General features: G+C 35.7%; 1 protein-coding gene across 6 annotated transcripts in view; it reads right to left on the bottom strand.

The window, feature by feature from the left end:
* Chl1 (cell adhesion molecule L1 like) overlaps positions 1–6,000 on the bottom strand; it is a 211,522-nt gene that overhangs the window by 154,990 nt on the left and 50,532 nt on the right. For 4 of the 6 annotated variants that reach the window (XM_013352993.2, XM_005364953.2, XM_013352992.2 and 1 more), the window contains exon 2: positions 5,014–5,073. The exons of the other annotated variants lie outside the window; for them this stretch is intronic. The gene's annotated coding sequence lies outside the window, so the exon portion shown is untranslated. The remainder of the gene's footprint in view (positions 1–5,013; positions 5,074–6,000) is intronic. 6 annotated transcript variants of the gene reach the window in all.

Genomic DNA, 6,000 nt, shown 5'->3' with positions numbered 1-6,000 from the left:
GAAAGTCAATTAATAGTCTCTCGAATGGAAAATTATCTAGCTGTTGCTTGCAATTGTGAAGAGATTTCTAATATATCCAAGCAAGGACTACAAACCGGGAGGCAGTGAAGTGGCAAGCCCTGCCTGATGTGTATCTACAAACAAGTTACCTAGCCACCAGAAGCCCTGCCTGATGTGTGTCTACAAGCAAGTTACCTAGCCACCAGAAGCCCTGCCTGATGTGTGTCTACAAACAAGTTACCTAGCCACCAGTGCCAGCTCCTCACAGTTTCAAATCATTTGCACTTCTCTAATTTTGTATGCTGTCCTGAAGAAAGGGAGATTTTATCGCACTGGGTTCTTAGAGAGCTTTGATATATGGCTTCTTTTTCCTTCTTCCCTCTCTGCTCTTTCCCCCTCCCCACAGGGCAGGGATGCAGTGCTATATGTGCAGATCCTAATTTTTGATCTCTACATGTGAAACTTCTTTTCACTGCAGGATCATTTATGATGGGCTAAATTAGTCTTTGATCAGAGACTTTGATTTACTTCTTAATGCCCTATTTCATCACTGGATGCTCAGTGAGGCCCTGCTTTACCCTGCCTAGTTCAGTGGTGATAGTCATGATGTATTTTATTGGTGTGCTTCCTTCCCAAGGCCTCAAGTATTTGTACATGTGTGCAATCCAATAAAACTCACTTTTGCGGACGATGTCGATGATTTGTGTCTTTGTTATACATGATCTTTTTCTCCAACATGATTGCCTAAGGGCAAGAACAGCATTTTGTGAAGGAAACACTATTTTCTCCTTCCATTTGATTTTGTTTTATGTCATTCGTTTGGTGGTACTATGTCTTTTCATGGGTATTTTATTTATTCAATGCATCTCTTGGCTCTTTAAGCCATGCATTTAAACATGAATGTAAGAGCAAAAGAGATCATTAAAATAATCACTCAAGTTTTTCTGTATTCTAGTGTTTTTTAATGTTTCATATTTTAAAGGTCATATTATTCATTCTTTCTATGCAATATAATAATATCAACTATTTTTGCTTTTGGATATGGATTTTGCTTTCTGGACTTGGAAAAAAATGAAAAATCAATAAAATCTAAGAATATGTCTACAAAGGAAGAACCCAAGCCTATTAAAATCTAAAACCAGAAAAACAAAGGGGAGCAGAAGAAATCTCTGGAGATGATAGATGCATACATTACCTTGATTGTGCGTGTTCTCACAGGTATTTGCATGTATACAAACACTAAAAATTTACATGTCAGATATATAGAGATATTTATATTCCCAATTGTGCCCCACCAAAAAAAGCTTGTTAATATGAACATGTATGTAAAATTTTAAAATGCAATTAATTCTTCACACAGTGCTCTATGGTCTTTTGATTTGGGGATTCCATGTCCCTAGGAACATAAAGTCTACCTGTACTGTCTTAACACTGTGTTTGTGTACCTTGGCCTGCTTCACTTCAGAACTCTCACTGAATTTCCATGCCTTTGGAAATCACATCTATTTGTGTACACAATTTGACTAAAACCAACTTCAATACAACTCCAGTTGAAACAAATGGATATCTGGCACCTCAAAACCAAAATTATGTATGCAAATTGGAGGTAATCCAAGGAACAGCCAAGAGAGGAAGGAAGGAAGCAGAATGCTTGGCTAAGGAAGAAATGCAAGGCTTCTCACATGCCCCTGGAGAGAGTAAATAACAATAAAGCAAGATAACAGCTCATAAATATTTAAGAGGTGTAAACATCAAATATGGATAGAAGATTAATTCTGTGACAAGGGCATGCGTTCTTCTGATGCATTCCTATCACTGGAAAAGGAAAAGGATACTGTTTACATGAAATATGACACGTTAATTATTTATGCACAACATTCTAGCATTGATGGAATCTTCTATGGCCCATCTCAAGAGATGCTAAAAAACTACATTTAATTATTCAACAGAGGGAAAATTCTTTCTAAGGAGATCCATTTTACTTGGCTTCCAAACAGAACTTCTTGCAAGCAGAATGTGGCTTTGCAAAATATACATGGACAGGAACTTACACTTTTATTTTCTAATAATTCTAACGGGAATGAGTTAGAGCCAATGCCAGTAACAAGACCAGGCCTACTTGGCTGGCTGGGGCTATCAGGATCTGATGGATTAGAAAGCATTAAAACACATCACAGCCCATGTTGAAATGGAATTGGGAACTCTTAGCCAAGGATCCAGAGAAACAATACAAAACCTCCTCCACACAGGAGTCCAAAAAGTGGTCCATAATGAGAGACTTTCCAGTCTCCATTTCCCCCTTCCTCCCTTCCTTTTTCACACAATAGCACTTTACTAAGATTAAATGAAAATATTAATCTCTCTTTTGGACTGCCAGGATACAAAGCCGAGGCTTTGATATAAAAGAGCATATCAAACTCCATAAATCAGTAGGAAGAACAGTGGGTAGAGATAAGCACCATCCGTCAGTCTGGGTGTGTAACCCGAAGGTTACCTGCTGCTCCATGTGTTATTATAAACTCCACAACAAAATAATCTTCTCTGTCATTCATATACTGAACCTGCCTGCTAAGAAGCTTGGACAATAACGCTTTAGATAAATTACACACAGGTATAGCAATGAACAATGAAAAACATATACGGATAAACATGCATGCATCTCATAGGCATAGGTACAATTTCAAAAAAATTCAAGCTCTTATCAAGTGGGTATTTGGTGAATCCAGGCAAATTTTGGTTTTGAAAATGTAAGAGCAAAATTAGTATATTTTTCTACCAGAGTACTGGTGATTATTTTATACTCTTAAAAATTCTTTTAGAAGAGGTTCTGAATCAAGGGAGAAATCTTCACACAAAGGATTAACTAAAAAAAATTAAGAATTTTGTGTGTGTGTGTGTACATGCTCATGTGTGTGTACATGCTAGTGTGTGTGTGTGTGTGTGTGTGTGTGTGCGTGTATGTGTGTGTATTCTAGGACCATGATCCCACAAAGCTTTTCTGGAAGGAAAAAGAATAATTTCTCAAACATTACAATGAAAATTGCAAAAAGAAACTGACCTTATAGAATTATAAATTATTTGATCAATCATCAAGAAGAAAAAAAATATAATTAAACAAAACAGAGGGAGGGGTGGACAGTAATGAGTGAGCAGTAGTATCATTTACAGATTTATATACATTTTCATGATACCAACAGATAAAGTTATTAGGTATATACCATTCTGACTCAAAGACAATTAGGCTTCCAATGGCAGAGTGAGGTATTTCCTTTTTGTTGCTGTTTATTTGATAATATGCTGGGTTGGTTGATATTTTTTATTTGGGTGGTTGTACTGTTTTACTGGGATATTTATTGTTTTTCTGAACCCAAGGCACTGCACATTCTGGGCCTGTATTTTAGCACTGGATTATGTGCCCCATCCCATGGGTATAACATTTGATCCTTTAATTTCTGAGAAGACTTACCTAGGTATCTCACAAACTGGAAACTTATTAGAGTAAACTCATAAAATGGGTTTAATAGAAAAAAAATATACCCCTTATTAATTCTATCATTAAAAGATCAAATTCCCAGAGGACTTCCCTCAGAACATTAGAATAGAGTACACTTGGTTTATGATCTAATAGTCATGCAGATTAACTGGACTTAAGGCGTCTGTTCAGAGAAGTTCTAAACAGAAGACGCAAATACACAGAGGACAAAACCACTGCACTGAGAGACAAAGAGGCGAAGCTATTCTCAAAGCACACACAGAGCATCCTCAAATGTTTATTACTGGGACAGCTCTGACTTTCTTTCAAAGGTCTCTACAGGTTACCAGAAGCTAAACAATGTTAACAGTAACTCAAAGTCAAGGTGTCATGTCTGTCTTCACGTTCTATTTATTAATCCCCATTTATAATTTAATAGGAAAAAGTTTTGCACATATCAAATAATACCTGAATTTTTCAGGTATCATATTCTGTCATTTGCAAAACTGGGTTCTTAAAGTGTGAGAAAGCACTGTATATTATTAAGAATGAATCTTTCAAATCACATTGTGTTGAATACCAAAAATGACACAAATTGTTAACCTTTTTTTTCTGAATGGAGCACAATACTACAGACCAGGCATAGCATTGATACATATGATTACAGTCACATTTATGATATATATGTACATTCTATAACGTTTATGCATATATATATATACATACAATGTAATTGCATCCCATATGTTTTACATACATGTAAGTACAACTCTTTTTCCAGTAATAAGAATTAGGAAATATAGGTTTAAACTCAGAGAGTTTCCTTGGAGGAACACCACTGTGAGTGTCTAGCCCTTCAAAACAGACTTGCTGACTTCCAGATTCTTAGAGACTGAATCCTAGAATTGCAACAATTTGATAAAACTTCAACTGAAGAATCAAGTCAGATTTCACATTAATCCAAATCCCAGGGACAGTTCAAACTCCCTCCAGACCACATAAGGGTAAGCTCTCTTTGACCCCTGAAAATAAAAAGTTTTTTTTTTTCTAGGTAAACATCAAACCTCCTAAGAAGTTAACCTTCACAGAACTCAGGAGCCAAATTCATTTTTCCATTAAAAATGGCATTTCAAGAAATGTGGTCAAGATGTCATTTTCAAATATGTCAAGAGGTCAGCCAACAAGAAAAATAAATTCAAGGGAAGAGACTTTCTCTTTTAAAAATTATAAGACAAGCATTTTAATATAACACTCACACATACATGTATGCACAGCCACACATACAGGCATGCATGCACACATATACACACCGACACATGTATACACACACACATACACACATACATACATAAACACATACACATATATCCACACTATTATGCATCTAGTTTATATATGCTCTTTAGACTAGAAAATATTCAATTTTCATGATAGTTTCTTATCTTTTGTTACTTCCTCTGGCTATATTTGTCCATTGTTTAATGTGATAATTAAACATAGTATAAATGCATAAAGAGACTGATCAAGGCAAATACTCTTACCAGTAAATTTAGTTCCACTACAATCTGCCTGGAGTTTCATGACAGGATCATTCTCATAACCTAGGGATAACCCAAAAGTTGTAGATTTAGAGATCTGGAGAAACTTTTAAATTAATTTTTATCTTTATCAAACATGTATTAATTTATCTTCTTCCACTTGGTGTCAAAAACAAACCAATGTGTAAATACCTAGTAGCATTGCTCTGTTGCTCAGAATGCTGGACATTTCTATCTCAGAACATCAGAAGTCGAAAGGGTAGACATGCAGAAACATTCATGTAATTGCACTTCACAGGGGAAGCTTTATTGATGTGTCTGCTCTCACGGATTCAGGTATTTTGGAACAGACCACAATTCGTCAGCGTTCATCCCTGGCAGTCCTCCACAAACTGTTCTGTGTAATAGCCACTTGTTTTGCTTTGATGTGATGACTAATGTATCAAAATAAAATGATACCACTAAAACAGGGCGATTTCTATTAAAAATCACTCCAAAAGCAGACCTCCATCAATTACAGAGTCAACATAGCCTTCAATTCAAGAGGCCATTTCCCACGCACAGGGGTTCATGCCAAGCTCCTATCTTTTAACAAATCAACATAAGAAATGATGTATGCATATCAATCATTATACAAAAACCTTTTAATTGTTAATTCCCGGGTTATCTGAAGCTTGGCACTCAGACTCTAGTGGAGTATCCATAAGCTTCTTTTCTGATTCAGACCCATGAACACATCTCTGATGGGCTTAGCTTTTCTTTCATGCACCAAACAGTAAACAAAAGTCAAGGAGATTTTATATGTCGTTGTTCTCATTTAATAAGCATCATTCATATGGGCTTAATCTCATCTGGCAATCCTAACACAATCCAACAGAAATTACTAATTAAGGAGATTATAACTTCTTTGGCACTAAAGAAAAGTAAAGACTGTTAATATATTAACATATATAACACATATATGATATATATGCAAATAACCTTCTTCTA

Source organism: Microtus ochrogaster, unplaced genomic scaffold, assembly GCF_000317375.1.
Source record: "Microtus ochrogaster isolate Prairie Vole_2 unplaced genomic scaffold, MicOch1.0 UNK1, whole genome shotgun sequence".
Lineage (NCBI taxonomy): Eukaryota > Metazoa > Chordata > Mammalia > Rodentia > Cricetidae > Microtus > Microtus ochrogaster.
Note: the sequence above shows the minus strand (reverse complement) of the source record. Positions and strands in the feature narration are given on the sequence as shown.